The sequence below is a fragment of the Lissotriton helveticus genome, chromosome 7, assembly GCF_964261635.1.
Source record: "Lissotriton helveticus chromosome 7, aLisHel1.1, whole genome shotgun sequence".
NCBI lineage: Eukaryota > Metazoa > Chordata > Amphibia > Caudata > Salamandridae > Lissotriton > Lissotriton helveticus.
The window spans coordinates 1,625,222,908-1,625,243,580 of NC_136068.1; the positions used below are offsets into that span (position 1 = coordinate 1,625,222,908).

General features: G+C 45.7%; 1 protein-coding gene across 1 annotated transcript in view; it reads right to left on the minus strand.

Annotated features, from left to right (window-relative positions):
* GARIN5A (golgi associated RAB2 interactor 5A) overlaps window positions 1–19,448 on the minus strand; it is a 341,662-nt gene extending 322,214 nt beyond the window's left edge. The window contains exon 1 of the mRNA XM_078655307.1: window positions 17,988–19,448. The gene's annotated coding sequence lies outside the window, so the exon portion shown is untranslated. The remainder of the gene's footprint in view (window positions 1–17,987) is intronic.
* Window positions 19,449–20,673: the final 1,225 nt, after the last annotated feature.

Here is a 20,673-nt window from a genome sequence, read left to right on the forward strand (position 1 = left end):
ACGGCCCCGCCGCCACGTGCACGGCGCTGATTTCGCGCATGCGCGGCGCGTTCTATTGAGCGGGCAGGACCACTCTGTCACAAGCGCAGTGCGCCCGCGGCTCGTGACGGAGCGGTTCCGTCACGAGCTTGGGAGCGCCAGGCGCCCCCCCTCCTCCCTAGCGCTGCGGCGGAATTACCGCCGCAGCCGAGGGGTTAAAGTACAGTACTGTGGATTTTTATCATATTTGGTCTCGTTTAAGTATATAAAATATTGGATATTTTTCTAAACAGGTGTGGTGTCCGTTTGTAGTGCTTACACTGTATTACTGTTGGTTATGTGTAAATGCTTTACACTCTGCCTCTAAGATAAGCCTGACTGCTCGCGCCAAGCTACCAAGGGGGTGAGCAGGGGTTATTTTAGGAGTGTAACTCCCTTATCCTGACAAGAGGGGTGGTTTTGGCCTGGCTTTGGTGCAAACCTTAGCCAACCAGAAATCCCATTTCTAACATCCACCATGCTACTCTTGGCGTAACTTTCCTACAATGAGAAGACCAAGCTAGTAATATCTTTTCATGCAATGAAGCAACCAAGGTTGCCGAGCTATGTGAAAGGGAGGAAACATAACAGCACGATATCTACTAAAATATGGCACTGTCTTTATCTCTCCCTTTACAGGTGTGCTATGCAGACTTTATGCCACTTCTTTCTTGCAGATTGACATTTTCCCGCATGCACTGCAGCACCTAATTAAAGGGAAGGGAAACATCCCCAAATCCACTGGCACACTTCAGGTTGCCATACACTAGTGCACACACCACAGTGCAAAGGTGTGTGTGATATATGAAGTATAGGTTTTGTATTGGAAGGTGAGCCTTTGAGTACAAAGACTTTACGTTAATACATTTTAAACTTTGTATGTGTGAGGCACAGTGCAGCTTAGTTGAAAAAATGTGGAGGTACATGCTTCACAGTTACTCCTGCCTCAAAGAGGAGTACTTTTTTGCTGCAAATCCCTGTCTTTCAATTTTACAATATAGGTGTGTCAAAGACCACTGGCGGCTGCATAGGAACGCCCATATACCTCCCATGGAATGACACCTTTCCACAAAATAGCTGGAAGTAGCACATAGCGTTTCTTTGCAATACATTGGCTAACTTTCCAACTCGAATCCTGATTTGCATTGGAAAGTAAATACCACAACAACATTTTGTGCTGAGTTAGCGCTACAAAAGTAACACAAACCCTTACCAAAGTATGACTACATTGGGGCCTGAATTTTTGTGAGCCCGTTTCTTTAGGTTTAAATTAGATTCTATACTGCCTGGCTAATAGTGGCTTGGTTGGAACAGGGAACCCCTAAATGTGTCTTGGTTAGGGCATCAAATATGCATAAAAATGACACTGTGGACTGGTATTACTCGAGCCATGAATAAATAAATAGGCTGTAAAGAAAGGGATAGCGCATTTCATATGTTGAGTCAGTAGAGGGCAGGCGTGTCTTAAAATTGGTCTTAAAAGCTGTATCTTCGCATTGAAACTATTCTATGAATCGGTTTTGTGTCGGATTCAAAATATTTCATTGTTTCTTCAAATTAAAAAAAAATTACATTTAGGCCACTGTGCTAGTAAAATTAGCTTCATCGGTATGTGTTTTTTTATTAATGCAAACGATATCATAGAACAATGGGATGTTGAGAGAGATGTAAATACCATGCGGTTCAAAAACCATAAATATATGGCGTGCTTAAGCTTTGCATGTTGTACACGCTGCAAGAGTTTTAAGAGCTAAAAAAAATCAAATATGCAAAACGTTTTGCAAGAAGCCTTGAGCCTGACAAAGAATTCACAGCTCAATACCTATAACTTAAAAATACAAAAACTACAAAAACTGCAAATTACACAATGCAAACACATTAAATGAGGAAATCTAACAGTTTGTCGTGTAGTTCCTAATAATACATAGGATCTGCGGTTTAAACAACATGAACCAAGGGATTGGTGTCTAGACTTGTTCCTGACACCCCCAAAGGATATGTTAGCCTTTAGAACAGCTAGCTGACAGTGCCAACTATTGAACATGACAACCCTTAATCCTTCACTGATTGTGGAAACAGTACTGTACTTTTTGTTCAGTCACCCGTGCTCACTTCTTCTCAGAGGGATATACAGAATAAACAATGGGGATGTTTTTAATAAGCATTTATTGAACCAGCGTCATTCTAGTATATACTATGTTTGCTGCAACAGCCGTTAGACAGATACAGAGATATACGATTATAAGCACCAACAGTAAATAAAAGGTAGAATTCTACCATGGTGCTAAAACAGTGAATATAGGCAGGTATATAAATACATAATCAAGCATACTCCTAAGATGCAAATCCTAGCTAAGTGTACCTAAGTGTACCTAGCATGTATGTAGGGTTGAAGCCAAGAATCCCCCTAGGAAAGAGCCAACCCTATTGCCTGATGGGAAAGAACAAGGGGCCCCATCTAAGGGGCCCTTTAGGATGGCGGGCGGATTGTCCCCACCAGGCTGAGGTATCCCCCAGCATTTGCATACACAAAGCGGCAGGCACCACGCGGTGCCTGCTGCTTTGTGTATGCAAAGTGTATGCAAATGCATACATGCATTTTAAGCATTGCAACATGTATTTTTAGCATTGTGGCGGGCGGTACTGAGAGCACCGCCCGCCACAATGTTAAAAATGCAGGATGCGCCCGCCACTGTGGCGGGCGCATCCTAATACCCCCCACAGGAACCCCGCCATATGGCGGGCGGTCCCAAGTACCGTGAGGATGGCGGGCGGGCAAAATCCGCCCGCCATCCTAATGGCCCCCTTAGTCTCCAGTTGGACACCCGGTAAAGGATGTCAGACCACTTTGAGCTAAAGGTTCTGTGTGTAGGGACTCCAGTGTCTCATGTCAGCATGTAAGCTTTTCCCTGGTTTGTCCAGCAAAGATGTGATGCTTATATACCCTAAAGGTACCCTCAGGGGGTCTACCTAGAATGGGACTGCCTGTCGTACAAGGATGATGATAGCGGTGACATTTGTACAGAGTTATTATACAGAAGATGGTAATTGTGTTGTGTGATAGTAAGAATCCTCAAGCATAATAAATGAGGTTAGTTCTCGAAGAAAACCACACAACATTTATTCGGCACATAACTAGGTAAAAGGTGAGCGCCAGAACCGTTATGTAGAGCAAGGTATGACAAATGTAGGTAAAAGGTTGTGCGTCTACCTAGGCCTATAATGGGGTGCATAGGGGCTCAGAACAAGCTTGCCGTGATTTTTCATGTGAACAAGCAGCGACAGTTTTTTCAACTGGAGAAACCACAATCTTGCAGGCAATCAAAGGAAAATTTCGGAGTAAAGAAGATGCTTGCATGGGTGGCCTTTCAAGGACAGGGGCCTGCATCAAAATGCTAATGGTAATACATTTACACTCAACTGGAATAAAAGGTATTGCTAATAAGCCATTTTCTTAGCACAGTGAGAGCCCCTCAGGGGCTTTGCCACTTGCATAATAACTAGGGGTGGGTGGCGTACTCTGCTCCGCCAACGGAGTTTGCAGAGTTTTGACAACTCCGCCGTCCGTGGGAGCATGGAGTTTGGCAAAAAACTCAGATTCCGCCATGTAGAGTCCTGCAAGGTTTCATTAGTTACACGAGAAGAAACACATGAACCACTGCCATGGTGGCTGGAGGGGTGGCAGCACATAGACCGGCCGAGAGGTAAGCCAGTGACAGTTAGAGGCAGTCTGCTGCTGCCATAGGGTGGTGCAGAACTCTGTGGAACGCCACGGAGTTTTAAGGCAACTAAAGCACCCATTGTGCCATCCACTAAAATAGACCAGTAAAGCATGTCTCAGGCCTGCCACTGCAGAACAATTTTGACCTGACAAAATAAACCTCTTCCCAGACCTAAACCTTCCTTTTAAATACTTATAGGTCACCTCAAAGGTAAGCCCTTAAGACTTATAGGGTAGGTTGTATGATATTTAAAAAGTAGGAAATATATACCTACGTATTACATGTCCTGACAATGAAAAACTCCTAAAGTCGTTTATCACCATTGTAAGGCTATCTTTCCCCTAGACTAACACTGGGTTACCTTAATACACTTAGCCAGAGAATTGCCCCACATAAAGGGTGGCATCAGGTGTAAAAGTGCTTCCTTCGTACCTTTCATCAGAACACTCCAGGACCTGTGGAATATTCAGAAGAAGGACTGCCCTGCTATCTGAAGAAGAAATATTGGACCTGTTTGCCTTGGATTCATGCTCCCCAGAAGTGATTCTAAGGGTCAGTTAGTTGACCTCCTGTTTGAGCTATAGGGTCACAACATGCTTTCAGAGGCCTCCCTGCAACTGCCCAACAGACCAGCACCATCTGGACCTGCCTGAACCCTACTGCTGGCCTCTGCTGGAGTGAGTACTGATCCCCAAGATGTACTTACTCGCGTTCTGGGCCGTTGGCTGCATGAGAGTGTACTCTTACTGACAAAAAGATGAAGATATCGAAGATTTGGGCTCCTCGCGACTGCAAAGTAACCTCTTCGTGTCAAGAAATGACCGCCCATGATGACCACCAATGAGAAACTTCCACGTCCCGCTCTTCACTCCAACAGCGAGTGACTGTCTGCAACAATCATCCAACGTAGTGTGGTTAGAAACTTGGCAACACCGTATACAGAGGTGTGCATGTTAAAATAATTTGGAGGTGGTGTGTAAATTATACATTTAAGGTATAAAATAACTTCACATTTCAAGATTTTGGGTAGGTAAAGTTTGGTTGGCATAGAAAGAATAAATCAAGTTTTCATAACTATAACTTTGTGCTAACCTTTAGTTTTTTCATTGAATTTCTTTTTTTTTTTTAAACAAAAAAAGTATTCCAAATCGTAGAGTGTACTGTTGTTGAGTGGAGTGCTATAGAGTACAGTGGAGGACAGTGTGATACAGCGGAGTGTTGTAGAGTAGAATAGAGTGGCGTATAAGGGACTGGTGTAGAGTAGAATAGTGTAGAGTGAAGTGGAATAAAGTGAATTGGCATACAGTCGACTAGCATAGAGTGGAGTGGCATATAGTAGAGTGATGTACAGTGGAGTGCCATGAAGCAGAGTGGCATAGAGTGGAATAGTGTAGACTGGCGTAAGGTTGAGTGGCGTAGAGTGGAGTGCTGTCTAGTGAAGTGGAGTAGAGTGGAGTGGAGCAGAGTGGAACGGCTTAGAGTGGAGTGGCAAACAGAAGAGTAGTGTAGAGTGAAATATGTAGCAAAATGGCTTGAAGTGGTGTACAGTCAGAAGGCATAGAATGGAATAGTGTAGATTGGAGTAGGAAAGAGTGAAGTTACCTAGACTGGAGTGGTGTACATTAGAGTGGCGTAAAGTAGAGTGACATAGAGTAGAATAGCATAGAATGGAGTGGTGTAGAGTGGCATAGTCAAGTGGAGTAGATGGAATAATGTGGAGTGGTGTGAAGTGGAGTGGTGTATAGTGGAGTGGCATGGCATATGGTGGAATAGCATAGTGGAGTGGTGTAAGTGGAGTGGGATAGAGTAGAGTGGTGTAGAGTAGAGTAGCATACAATAAAGCGGTGTAGAGTGGAATAGCTTAGATTTAGGTTTAGAATAGCTGGTATGGTCTAGGGTGAAGTGACATAGAGCTTAGTGGTGTTGAGTGTAATAGTGTGAAGTGGGTTGGTGTAGAATAGAGTGGCATATAGTGGAGTTCCATAGAGTGGAGTGACGCAGAATATAATACTGTAGAGTGGCGTAGAGTGAAATAGCTTAGAGTGGAGTTGCATAGAGTGGAGTGGCATAAAGTGGCGTACATTGAAAAAGCATGGAGTAGTGTTGAGTTGTAGGGCGCTGGCACTCAATATAGTGCACTAAAATGAAGTGCACTGTGCAGAGAGTCCAGTGGATCCCCAATAAGTGTGCATAGGAAAAAGCACATAATTCTAATGCTCTATTTGTGGTAGTGTGGGAGAGTAGTAAGGCTTATCAGAGGGTAGAGCTAACCATTTGTTGTCACACACAGAGACAATAAATGAGACACACACCTAAGAATAAATCTGAGACCAATTTAGAAAAATCAAATTGTATGTTTATATATATTATTAGAGACCAATAACAATTCAACAGTTAATAAATGCCTTATATGGCGAATTTTAACCAATGCAGTTCAAGACACAAATGCTTACAGGTTTTAAGCAACAGCGTTCAATACCGTCAGTCAGTGACCGTTGAGGTCAAGGGAAAAAGCATAGGCTTAGATAGCAGAGTACCACCAACACACCGTCGGGCTGTGTGCCATGTCGACTTTTTGGATTTTCTTGCACCAAGACACACTACCTGTAATTTCAGAGTGCATAGCCTTGGTGAGGGGGCCTTGGTGAGGCACAATCAGTACTGCAGTCCCAGAGGACCCTCTTCAGTACCCATGCCCTAGGTACCAGAGGTACCATTTACTAGGGGCTTATAGGGGTGACTGAAGTTGTGCCAATTGTGGTACAGTTTTGGCGAAGGAGATCTGGCACTGGGAACCTGGTTTGCAAGGACCCGGTGCACTTACAGTCGAAATTACATCAACCATCAGGCAAAAAGTGGGGCTAACTATGCAAAATGAGGCACTTTCCTACATGACCTCCCTCCCATATGAAAGAGGAGGAGACTAACCTTTCCCTAGAGAGTCTTCCTTGTCTAAGTGGAAGAACCTGGAAAGGCCATCTGTGTTGGCATGGTCAGATCCAGGTAGGCGTTCCACTGTAAAGTCCATTGCCTGTAGGGATATGGACCACCTTAACAGTTTGGGGTGTTCTCCTTTCATTTGCATGAGCCATCTGAGTGGTCTGTGGTCGGCTTGGACAAAGAAGTGAGAGCCAAACAGGTATGGTCTCAAATTCTTCAGGGACCAAACCACGGCAATGTCTTCCTTCTCTATGGCACTCCAACACTGCTCTCTGGGAAGAATCCTCCTGGCTATGAACGCAACAGGTTAGTCAGGGCCATCATCATTGGTCTGGGATAGGACCGCTCCTATAACATGTTCAGAGGCATCTGTCTGCACTATGAACTTTTTTGAGTTATATGGAGCTTTTAGAATGGGTGCTGAACACATCGCTTCTTTCTAGGTGTCAAAAGCCTTTTCACAGCTCACTATCCAGGTTAAATTTTTAGACATTTTCATAGAAGTCAATTTCATGAGGGGGGCCACAATGGACTCATATCCCTGCACAAACCTCCTGTAGTACCCAGTCAAGCCAAGGAATGCATGACATGGATGTGGGTGGTTGGATCTTCCCAATCTAGAATGGTCTGGATTATGGGCTGTGGTGGCTGAACTCGGCCTCCACATACAAGGTGGCCCAAGTATACAACCTTGCCCTGCCCTATCTGGCACTCACTTGCCTTGATAGTGTGGCCAGCTCCCTGTAGTACCCCCAGAACCTTTTGTTGGTGGATCAGGTGATCCTGCCAGGTGGAGCTAAAGACAGCAATATCGTCTAGATAGGCTGCACTACAGGCCTCCAATCCAGCAAGGACTTTGTTCACCAACCTCTGAAAGGTGGCAGGGGTATTCTTCAAACCAAAGGGCATCACAGTGAACTGGAAGTGCCCATCCGGAGTGGAAAATGCTGATTTTTCTTTGGCTCCAGGGGTCAGATCTATCTGCCAGTACCGTGATGTGAGAAAAAGGTACTCAAATATGTGGCTGCCCCTGACCTGTAAACAAGCTCATCAGCTTTTGGGAAAAGGTGTGCATCTGTTTCCGTGACTGCATTGAGGCCCCTATAGTCCACACAAAACCTAATTTCTTTCTTTCCACCCTGGGAATGAGGCTTGGGGACTAACACAACTGGGCTGGCCCAGGGAGTCTCTGAGGGTTCGATGACACCTAACTCCAGAATCTTGATTACCCCAGCTTTGATGCTTTTTTTGACATGGTCAGGCTGCCTGTATATTTTGTTTTTGACAGGTATGCTGTTAGCAGTGTCCATGTCCACACACCAGTTATTATGACCAGGGGTCAAGAAAAAGAGCTGAACAAACTGGTTGAGGACGTGCCTGCAATGAGTCTGCTGTTGATGGTGTCTGAAAAGACCACTTTATCAACTGACCCATCTTAAGGGTTGTGGGAAAGGAGATCAGGGAGTGGCCCTGGTCCTCCTATTTAACCATAAGCATGGTCACATTAACCCTGTCATTGTAGGGTTTCAGGCAATTTACATGTATCACCTACTTGGGGTTTCTAAGGTGCTATGGTCAACTCAGTAGGTGACCTCCCCTTTTATCTCAGGGATTGGGTAGGGCCAGTGGCCCCCTGGGCAAATGCAGAAAATCTCGCTAGCACCCCCCCCTGCTCTTCCGCATGACCGCAGGATAGCAATGGCTGGTACCGCCACAGGCAGCCAAGTGCCTAGCTATGCCACTGAGTTGGGCCCACTTCATTTGTCCTGGAGGGCACCAAGTTCCACACCTGCCCTGTGGGAACTCCACCATGTCAGCCTTTTGGTCATACCAGAGCTTCTGGAGCTCTTAGTCGGCCTCAGGGTTTTTGTTTGCTTTTTTCATGTACTCCACCATCCTGGAATGAAGGCCAAGTACATAATCCACAATGTCCTGTTTTGATTCCTGGTGGTGTCTCTCCCATCCTTTCTTGACAAGACAGAGGGGTCCTCTTACAGGTTGTCCAAACAAAAGTTCAAAGGGGGAAAACACTACTCCCCTTTGTGGCACCTCTCTGTAAGCAAAAAGCAGGCAAGGTAATAGAACCTCCCATACCCTTCTGCGTTTTTCAGGGAGTCCACCAATCATGCCTTTTAGGGTCTTGTTAAATCTTTCAAGAAGCCCATTTGTTTTTGGGTGGTATGGTGTAGCGAACCTATAGGTCACTCCACACTCAACTATCATGTGTTTCAAGTATGCAGACATGAAGTTGGTACCTCTGTCTGATACTAGCTGCTTAGGAAATCCAACCCTAGTAAAAATACCAAGGAGGGCCATGGTTACTGCAGGTGCATTGGTGGGTAGGGGACTGGCTTCAGGGTACCTGCTGGCATGATCCACTACCACAAGAATAAATGTATTTGCTGATGCTGTTTGAGGGTCAAGGGGACCAACAATAGCAATCCCTACCCTTTTGAAGGGTACCCCAACCACAGGGAGTGGAATTAAGGGTGCCTTTAGGGGGGTAACTGTCTTGCCACTAGCCTGACAGGTGGCACAGGAGTTGCAAAACTCCTTCATCTTCTGGGACATTCCTGTTCAGTTGACATGGTTAACTAACTGATTCCAGGTTTTTGTCTGGCTAAGATGCCCAGCTAGGGGAATGTCATGGGCCAATTTTAGGAGAAACTCTCTAAATGTCTCCTAGTGGTACCAGATTTGGGGTCTCTGTCCTCAGTGTATAGGAGTTCCTCCTTCCAATAGGTCCGGTGGGAACCACTGACACTTCCCGTTTCCTGATCAGAAGCTTGCCTTTTTTCTGATCAGCAGCTTGCTGTCTCAGGCTTACAAGAGTGGGACAGGTTTTTTGTCCCTGGCACAGACCTTCCCTAGAGGGTCGCCTTTGCCCTAAAATCTCTGCCATATAAGGTCAGAGCTCCTGAGGCTTAGTTCCCTTTGGGGCTGACAAGTCTTCTCCCCGAGGAGAGGGGACTTGATCTGGTGTCTGATTTGAAGCTGGTCCCCTGGTCTCTCTGCCTTTTTTCTTGGAAGGTTCATTTTCACCTTGGGTTTTGCTTTTTGTGCTTGTTTGTACACACACCCATTTAGGTACTTCCAGCATTGTTGCATGGGTTTTCTTCTCTACCTCAGCCAATGCTGAGTACTCCAAATTATTTCCAAGCAGACACTTTACAGGGATAGACCAAGACACCACTACCCTTTTGAGGCCACTAACCTCTTCCCAACTGGAATAGCATAGAGTTGAGTTGTGTAGAGCAGAGTGGTGTTGAGTGGAGTGGTGTTGAGTCTAATGATGTAGAGTGGAGTGATGTATAGTGACATAGAGTTGAGTGTGGTACAGGGGACTAGCAAAGAGTGGAGTGGCATAGAGTGCAGAGGCGTACAGTGGAGTGACGCACAGTAGTGTTGCGCACAGTCGAATAGCATACAGTGTTGTGGTGTACAGTGGAGTGGCGTTGAGTAGAGTGGCGTAGAGAGTAATAGCATAGCATGGAGTGGGGCACAATGGAGTGGAGTGGCATGGCGCAGACTGCAATACCGTAGAGTGGAGTGGTGTACAGTGGAGTGCCATAGCGTGGAGTGACGTAGAGTGGAGTGACATAGAGTGGAGTGCTGTATAGTGGAATAGCGTAGAGTGGATTGGCGAAGAGCGACGTAGAGTCTGGTAGCATAGAGTGGAATACCATACAGTGAAATAGCATGGCGTGTTGTCGAGTGGAGTGGCTTACAGTGGAGGGGTGTACAGTGGAGTGGTGTATAGTGGAGTGTCGTAGAGTGGAGTAGCATATAGTGGATAGATGTACAATGTAGTGGCGTGCAGTGGAGTGGCATACAGTGAAGTGGTACAGATTGGGCTGGCATGGAGTGAAGTGGCATACAGTGAAGTGGTGTTGAGTGGAGTGGCATAGAGTGGAACAGTGGAAGAGTGAAGTGTTGTAGAGTGTAATAGAGTGGAGTTGCGTACACTGGAATAGCATAGATTGGAGTGGCATAGAGTGGACTAGCATATAGTGTTATGGTTTACAGTGAAGTGCTGTATAGTTGCATATCACCGTGGAGTGACATACATAGGAGTGGGGTGGAGTGGCAAAAAGTAGAATTGAATGGAGTGGAGTAGACTGGAATGGTATACAATGGAGTGGCATAGAGTGGATTATCATATAGTGGTGAGCCGTAGAGTGGAGTAGTGTAGAGTGGAATAGTGTAGAGTGCAGTGACATTGAGTGGCAAAGAGTCGAGAGGCGTATGGTGGAATTGTGTAGAGTTTAGTGGCATACATTGTAGTGGTGGCATACAGTGGAGAGGTGGCATACAGTGGAGAGGAGTAGAGTAGAGTAGCATAGGGTAGAGAGGCTTAGAGTAAAATGATATAGAGTAAAGTGGGATAAAGAGCAGTGGCATAGAGTGTAATGGCGAAGAGTGGAGGAAGGTGTGGGGTAGTAGAGTGTATTTTAAAAATATGTATTGTGAAGTGGTTGAATGGATGTAAATGAAATTTGGCAGGCCTATATCTTATGGGGGTAGAAAGTGTCATCTTTGGTATTAGGTCTAAATTGGTTAGGTAGTGGTAAAGTTATAAGTGCCAAAACAGTTAGTTATTTAATGTGCCACAGTATACCGATATAACTTTGCGGCATACCAATGTAAAGGCAAATTACAAGGCAGCATATGATTGACTAATGGCTGTGTTTATAAAAGTAATAGTAAAGCGGAGCCATGTAGTTTTCACAACACTTTAGCTGTGTTCTGGGTTAGGGCTTTAGACATAGGTAATAGGTGGTTTTATTGTTGTTCCCTACCTATTCCCACTTTATTAAAGTGGTAATAGATAGGGAAAATAATAAATATTTTCTATATATTTTGCAAAATGTTTATGCACGACCGCGCTTATAGCTACAAAGTACTGCAGTACTTACAGGAATATTTAAAAAAAGAAATATGTAAAAAATTAAAGATAAACTGTAGTACACTAGCTTTGTGAAATATAGTGTAGTGCAGTGTCATTTTTATTGTTTACACCTAATTAAAAAAAATATTCCTAAGTAGTGCAGTACTTCCTAGGCGATATTGCATTGACTTTTCTTTTTTAAAGTAAATATGTAGAAAATTTAAAATGCACTGTAGTACATTACATTTGTGATATATAGTGCAGTTAAGTTTATTTTTAACTTTTTTCATATTTAGAATTTTTTTCCAGTAACACAGTACTTCCTGGGTGGTACCACAGTACTCTGTGACTTTAAAAAAATATATATATAGAAGCGGCTAAATAATTTTCCCTACCTACTATTACTCCACTTTAATAAAGTGGTAATAGCTAGAGTGAAAATATAAAACCTACTACTTACCTAGATCTAAGTCCCTAACCCAGACCACAGCTAAAGTGTGCTTAAAACAACATGAGTTCCTTTAACTTTTGTAAAGACAGTTATTAGCCAATCATGTAATGCCTTGTCATCAGCATGTACTGCTGTAGTTTTGCGAAATTTTGTGGAACTACAACACCTTGAGATATCACTAATTTGTAATCACTTAATTAAAAATACTTACCTGTAGTACCAAAAAGGATTATCTATCTGTACACCACAATGTATAATCCTGACAAGCTTCATGGAAATCCGGCTGATCACTTGGACATCACTCATGAGCACAAAGTCTATGGAAAATGCATTGGTGGAAAATGCGTTTTGAAACCCTCCCTTTTTTCTTTGCACCCCCTTGACCAATCATTGCAAAAATTTGCATCATCCACGAATATTTGTTTTTGTTTCTCCATCTTTCCTTAACCATTGGCCTTTTTTTTGCTCTTTTTAGGATAAATAGACTTTGTTGTGTTTCGTGGTGCGTGGGTGGGTTGGTTGGGTGGGATGGTTATCAGGGTGCTGAAGTTCTCAGTAGCTGTCTCATCAGCGACAGCAGGAAGGGGGGGTGATTCTTTTCCTAGGACACAGGGTGGGAGCCGGGTGGATTTGTTTTCGGATGTTGGGTGGGTGCTGGATTAAGGGGTCTGCTAAAAGCAAAGAGAGTATACCAACGACAAGGCAGAGAATAAGTACTAAGCTGATTATGTGCTGTGGTGGTACTAGGATTCAGGTCTATAATACATGTATGGTACTAAAAAATAATTACTCCTTTGCAATGGAAAAGTTTTGTATTGGGTCACATTGTGTTCAATTTATGATGGTTTCTGGCGCTATTTAAATGTTTATGTTGAAACTTCTCTGGTTTGAATGCTGCTAGTAAACGCCGACTTGTCTGAGATGAGTTAAGTTTATATAAACCACACTTAGGACCCCATTAGGATGCTAGGTGGATCGCCACCGCTGGCCCGGCGGGGGCAATCCACCCGCCATTCTTCCAGCAAATCCCCCCCGCCATATTACTATGACTGGGGGGTCCGTGGCAGACGGAAAGACTGTCCGCCGCTTTTCAGCCCGGTCGACAAGTCGACCGGGCGGAAAAGTATTCAATATGGTGGTGGTGTCTATTAGACATTGCCGCCACGGAAAGGCATGCAGGGGTCTGCCTGCGGAGGCTTGTTGCGGGCCCCCAGGGACTCCAGGGGGCTGGGGGGTGCACATGGGGGGTACCTATGGTACCCCCTGCAGTTCCATGCACAACATGGCAGGCACCGCGCGGTTCCTGCCATGTTGTGCATGGAAGTGCACAACATGCCTTCCTGGCATTGTGGAGTGTGGTGCTGAGTGCACCGCCCGACCCAATGTTAGGAATGCAGGATGCGCCTGCCTGTGTGGCGGGTGCAGCCTAATGTATGCAACGTGACCCCCGCACCAATGGCGGGCAGTCCCATTCCACGGGAGGATATGACCCCCTTAGTATTTTTTATTGGAAACGCATCTAGCCCATAAAGATAGTAGACTTCTCAATGAATTTAAATACCATATCGTCTTCTGTCCATCACAAAATCTTTCAATTAGAGGAACTGCTATTCTTGCTAACAAAACACTTATGTACACAACACTTAGAGCTCTAGCGGATTGAAGAGGGAGGTGGATAATAGCTCAGATGCTTATTTTTGATGTGAAATATGTTTACGTTCATTTGCATGGCCCCATGTTGATGACCCAGAGATCTTCGAAGAGCTAATGTTAATCTTACTGGAATTACAGGGGGTACTGATAATTATGGGAGATTTTAATGGGGTGATGGACTACTCTATTGATTCTACTTGTCATCACAACGTTGTTAGAATGCCCAAAGTTAGGGCAGCGAATCTGGAATTAGCACGTATACATAAACTTAAGGATATATGGAGAACACTATATCCAGGTCTCTCAGGCTTTACTTACTATTCATGCCCACACAGGCAGTATTCCACGATTGATATGGTGTGGGCTCATGATCAAATTCTTAAGATGGCGAGGATCGAGCTGTGTCCAAAACTTACTTCAGACCATAACCCTTTGAATCTTAGCTTTCAAACATGTCTGACAATCATAACTAATTGCACCTTCTCTTTTCCTCGATATTTAATGTCAGATAATCAGTATATTCTACATACGGAAGGACTCTTGTTAGAACTGTTAGAATTTTTTCAAAATATTAATAACTCTACAAGTTTTTGTAATCTCTGGGATTCAAGGAAAGCCTACTCAACAGTTTATCTGTAAACAGAATACAACTAAAGAGGCTGCAATTAAAACTACTTGTGAGCTACTTGCCAAACTGGAAAGATCTCACGCTATTGCTGTTAAAAATAATGAACCAAGCCAATTCCAGATCTACTTGGATCTGATCTCAGCTCAAGCTTTAGTTGGCCTCTCTTTAAGGGAGAAAATGTGCTGCGAACTACAATAAACTTCGATCCTGGCAATATGAATATGGTGAACAGGTGGGAAAGATATTAGTTTATCAACTGGCTGATAGAAAAGCTAAAAACTCAATTAAGGCAATTAAAGGGACTGATAACATGCTTGTCACAGGGACTAACTCGATCCTTAAACAGTTTACAAGATACTATGAAACTTTATAAGCAGAATCTGATTTGATAAATACAGAGGAAATCTAAGTATTTAGGCAAAGCAGCTCTTCCCTCCTTACAGGAGGAGGCTGGTTTGCAACTGAATGCTGACGTCTCTCAGGAGGAATTACTCAGTGCTTTGTCGGCAATACCACCTGGCAAGGCTGCGGGAGACGATTCTATACTTATGGAATTTTATAAACGGTTTAAGAACATTATGATACCCGTGTTTGCTAAGGTCATATAAGAGATCAGCACCACTGGGACTATTCCTCCAACATGGGACATCTCTAATATCGTCTTTTAAAAAAAACAAAGGGCAAACTCCCTGAAGAATGTGGTTTGTACCGGCCTATTTCATTCATAAACGCGGATGACAAACTCTACACTAAAGTGTTTGCTAACCGTCTGGCACCGTTGATGCCGGGTCTGGTCTCAGGACAGCAACATGGCTTTATAGTGGACCAAGAAACTACAGTACATACCAACACTGCAATCATTGCCTTTGATTATGCTAATCACACTGGGAGCAGCCTGGGCATGATACTTTTAGACGCGGAAAGGCTTTTGACCGGGTAGCCTGGGCTTGCTTATGGTCCACTCTTACTGCTTTTGGAATAACTGGCCGAATCCAGACGTAGGTCCGAGCCTTATATTGTACATTGCAGGCTAAACTGAGCTACTCAGGTACTCAATCCATGCCCTTCCATATACATAGAGGGACACAGCAGGGTTGTCCCCTGTCCCCACTTCTGTTTGCTCTTTAAATTGAGCCTCTAATTCGAATTTTGATGATCAATGATAGAATTATACCAATATGCTCTGGAACATCAGTACTTAAGGTCATGGCTTACGCTGACGACATTGCGATATTCACAGCGGATCCAGCAGCCTCTCTGGAAATTATTAAAGAAAAGGCACACATTTTAGGCTTATTCTCTGGTTATAAACTAAATACCAGTAAGACATTAGTGGTTGCTAACTTTAAACCTTTTTGACCCATAGCAGGCTTATGTCAAGTAGCAACCTATCTTGTGTGCGTATTACTTCAGAAATACGAAACATATTTAAATTGAATTAAGAATCAATGTGATTGTGCAATATAATAAAGATGACGATTCTACCTAAATTTCTATACCTATTCCGAGCTATTCCTTTAAGAGTCCCCAATTTTCTTTTTTTAAAACTTGGCGGTATCGTAAGTAGTTTTATGTGGGGCTATAAGCCGGCTCGATGAGCGATACAATTTATAAAACATCCTTACAAGGTGGGCTCCAACTACTGGACTTGAAGCTTTATTTTTGGGCTTCTTTCTCAGAATGCTTCCATAGTCCTTTTGTAAATAAAGACCAAGACTTTTACCATCAGTTTTTACTGAGTGCTAGATTTTTATATTGCACACTAGACCCGAATTACTATAAACGTGTACGTTTTAAGACCATCAGAGACACAGTTACTATTTGGCGGGACATTGTTCATGGCTATTCTCTCCCAACTTTTCACAATAGGTTCCCTCTTTGGGAAAAACCATTTCTGCGCCAGATCTTTAAGGATAAATTGGCAAAAAGCTGGCCTACATACGGGGTGGAGAAACTTGGTCTCAGTCTTACAAATATATTTTCACTTCCTCAACATTTTTATTATAAGTATCTACAGATAAGAGATTTTTTTCTGAAGGCGCAAGGGTCAATTATTTCCCATGAGATCTTGACATTTATTCATGAAGTACTCCCTAAGCATTCAATATGTATTGCTTACCAACATTTGACACAGCCTAGAACAGATCCATGTGTACAGTTTGCGCTGAAGTGGAACTGCACTTTGGGGTCAGATATCTCCGCTGAAGGGATCAAGAATGCATTCACTATATTAAAAGAGGCAGTAGTGTCAGTCAGTCCGAAGCTTCAACACTTTAAGACGTTATGTATGTTATATTATACTCCCAAGAAGATAGCAAGTTGGTGGGGGAAAGGAGACAACCAAACCCTGAATGAGAAAACAAAATGTCCCAAATGTGGAGCCACTGTAGCCGACGTAACACACATGTTTGCTACATGCCGTCTATTGGGGGATTCTGGAAGGATATTAGCCATGTTTGCGGGGATAAAGTTGGATTAAAACTAAGATTTACTACACAGGAAATAATGATGGGTTTTAAGAACGACCCCAGCTGTGAATGTCGTGCATTCTTGGCTATCTTATCAGTTACTGCAAGGCTCACAACTGCCTGGATCTCCCCTAAACCTAGCAGCTCGGTAGATTGGTCGACAATGTTGGTTGACATTTGTGAAAGGGAAAAAGTGTGGCAAAAACTAGAGGTATTTGCGCTACCTGGAAATTTCAATCTATCTGGTATAGGTTACTTAAGGATTGACAATTTAAATATGATTCATTGTCATATATGTTTTTGATGTATTAATTTTGATTTAATTAATGGATACTATGTGATTTGATTGCCACCCTGCTTTGTTTGTTTGCTGTCTTTCAGGTGCAGGTGCAGGGCCTCCTCCACTCCCACTTGTGCTGTAGGCCCGGTGACTCGTCGCCCGTGCCTCTTGAGTAGCCAGCCCGGCGAGTCCACAAGTGGGACCCCCTCCACAGAGATGTAGGGCCACAGGGCCGAGGAGGGGGGCCAGGCACAGTCCCACAGAGAGCCCGGGACATATATCAGGAGGCGGGGAAAACAGGCCACTAATCAGTTCCACCAGCCCACTATCGAGTCCCTTTACACCTGCACACAGCCCCGTCCCCCCAGCGGCCTCCTCTGCTCCCCCCAGTCAATGCTGTACCTCTGGGGGTCCTGCTTAAAGATGCTCTGGGCCTCTGAACTCTCCAAAGCGGGTGGTGGTAGTTCGTCTCAGCCCCAAATGGCCAGACAATTCACCCAGGTCTCCAGCTCCATCCACGGCCCCGGGCCAGTCTCATCGGCCAGCCTTAGCAGCTCCACCCCTTCAGCGGTGCCGTCGGCTCAGGGCCTCCACAACCAGCCCCAGAGTCACCTCCTCCTCCCAGCCCGGTCTGGCTGTGTTGGTTTAGGGGATGACGAGATTGAAAGCCAGAGTAGATCTCAGATGTCGGAGGGGGGCATATAGGAGCAATGCAGTTTCAAAGGAGTATAGGCCACGACCCTGCTGTGTCGTGAAGGCAGTGCTGATAGCCGTGAACTGGGTCCGATAGGACCGTAGCCAGTGCAACGGTGGTGAGGGAGAAGAAATTGGTTGCTGAGGCTGGCTCTATGCGCCTCGTCTCAGGGAGGGGCACGGGGAGCGGGAGAGCCACATACCCCCCTGCAGCTGCAGTCCCAACATCCGTCCCCCGCAACTCACCTCCACTCCAACGCCGTCCCACCGATCTTTCACCACTCACAGTGCCAGTTCACAGATGTCAGGGTGGGAGAGAGGCCCCCTGCTGCAGCACTCCACCGCCCAGTGGCGGTGCGCGGACCCGACGGCTCCGGGGTCACCCGCTGTCCCTGCCTGCTCCCGGGTATGCTCTCTTGGTCACGAGGGGCCGCTCCTCAGTTGCAGTCCCTCCGCTGTAGCCCTCCATGTGCCGCACAACTCCACCCATATGCGGGCCCGCACTCAGTTCACTCAGGTCCGGACATCGACTGCGGGGCTCCGCCGCAGCCTACCAGCGAGCCGGCCCTCCGGCTCCTCACCCAGTCCACGCAGCAGCCTTCATTCCCAGCAGGATGGGGGGGAGGGGGCTCCTCCACGGGTCCGCCGTGACTCCCTGCAGTCCTCCCACATCCTCAGGGGCCAGTGGCCCTCACCAACACACCAGTCGCTGGGTCAGCAGGGACGCTCCCCACGAGGCAGCCTCAGTGAACGACGGCCTCTCCTCGCCAGTGCTCCGGGCTCGGCGCGAAACCTCCAGCCCTCAGCCGCTGCCTGGCGCCATCTTGGGGTCCGTCAGGTCGTCTGGACTCACACGATTTTCCGGCTTCCCAGTGTCAGATCCCCGCATAATCCTATCATTTTCAACTCTCTGTGACCTTTTCTGTGTTCTCCGGGTTTGCTGGGCACCGGATTCTTATGTCGGATTAAGCTTTCAGCTTGAGCTCGGCAAAAGCACGTCTCACTCGGCCATGCTGTTGTTCACGCCCCCTATGATCCTGGAACTTTGACCAAAAGTTGCAAAGGTCTGCTGGGTGACAATGGAAAAAAACAGGACTGCCTTCAAAAATCCGGGACTCCTGGTCACTCTGGTGAAAGCCCTTCACCCCTCCAACTGGAGACTTGGACTTGACATGATGTTGAGGCTTCGCTGCTTATTGGCTTCTTGTGTGTGCGCTGTGCAGTCTATTGGGGTTTTATCATCAGAGGCACACAGAAATCCTGGTTCCTGCCAGTGAGGATAGCTTTGTTTTAGAACTGAAATGGGACCTCCATTGGTGTGGAGGCTTCTAGCTTTTTTGAGGCGCTGTTGGGAATACACCCCATGAAGGAAACATTGGTCCTGGTCATGGTGTCCGAGAATTTTGACCTTTTCACTTGGTTATTGGAACATGCCCCTTTTGACTTTGGCCTCAGACCTAGGTGACTGCTTTTTAAGTACTTCCTGGGTGCACCCACCCCCTTGTCAGACGGACTTCTCCCTGGGGCATGGCGAGACAATCTTGCTCTGGGGTATCAGCAGCATAGTGAGGCTTCAACTCTCTGAGACACCCAAGGTAACCTGGGTTTTCCATGCTCCTGTAGGGTCGCCATTGAGGTTGAACTTTAGTGAGGATACCCGGTCGACACAGCTCTCAGTTGCTCTGAATTTCTGAATAAAATATTTGAATCCCCACTGTCGATTTATTAGTGCTTTTTTGGTTTGGTACAGTTTTTGGGGGGAAAGAGGGTAAGTGGGTGCTAGTTATTAACCACTTGGTTTTAAGTAATTGGGGTGATTCCTACTAATGCTGGGGGGTTTTCTTACTATGCCTTTTGGATCTGTGATTGTGTGAAGGCGCTACCTCTCCATACTGTCACCCCTAACTGCCAGGGTTGTGGCCCCGATCTCTGTTGTTCTGAGTTACCTGTCTGTGGTTGCTGCTGTCATGTGTTTGTCCACTTACCTGATCCCTGCTGCAGTTGTGTGGCGAACAGCAGACCTTCCTAAAGCTGAGTGTAGGGTGCATTCTGATTTTCCTGTGCTTGGGGTTGAGGAGGGACAATTGGGAGGTTTTGGGGTGGCTGGCCGTGGCACATCAATCTCTGCTGCTATTGCTGCTCATGGAATGCCTTTAATCGGCATCTCTCTTCTAGGTTAACCAGCCCTTGGCAATAGTAGCACTCCCTAGGGTCTGGGTTCGGCCAACCTCCCTGGCCTCTACTGCCATAGCCCGTTTTTAACCCTCTGGGGATGTGCGGTGCAGTCCCTGTTGGGACTGGTGCCATTTGCGCGGTTGTGGGCATTGCTTCCCCCTTGAGGGCAATCTTTTTACATTTTTGTTGAACCAGTTTTGAGGTGTCTCTTTGGGCTTGTTTCTCAATGGGAGTTGTCACTGCTGCACACTGTATGTAGAGTATTTGTGTCCACCCAGCAGCTCCATAAGCAGCCTTCTTCGCCATGTGATTAGCAGGGACATTGCTCCACAATAGGTTTTTACCCTCAGTGTGCGTGGCACACTTTACTACCGTTACGCATTTGGGTAGAGTAATCAGTAGCTCAAAGAGGTCAATGTGCATGACGGGTATACCATACAACATCGGGAAGCCGCGCCTGCAGCACCTCCTGCTGTTTGGGCACACAGCGGGGGTGGTATATGCTGAGCCCAAGAAACTCGTGATCTGTGGCATTTCCAAAGGTGTGAGGCTTTGAGCTATTACTACCATTGCCCTCATGTTTTTAACCCCTGTTTCCTTTTCTGTCATAAGGGACCTATCAATAAAACGTGCCTTGCTGTCTGGGACGGGATCCTCCTCTGCCTGGCTGAACCCACCAGGTGCATATGCTGCAGAGTCACAAAACTCTTCTCTCTCCTGCACTTCATTGGCTATGTAGGCTTTTGCCCTTTTTAAA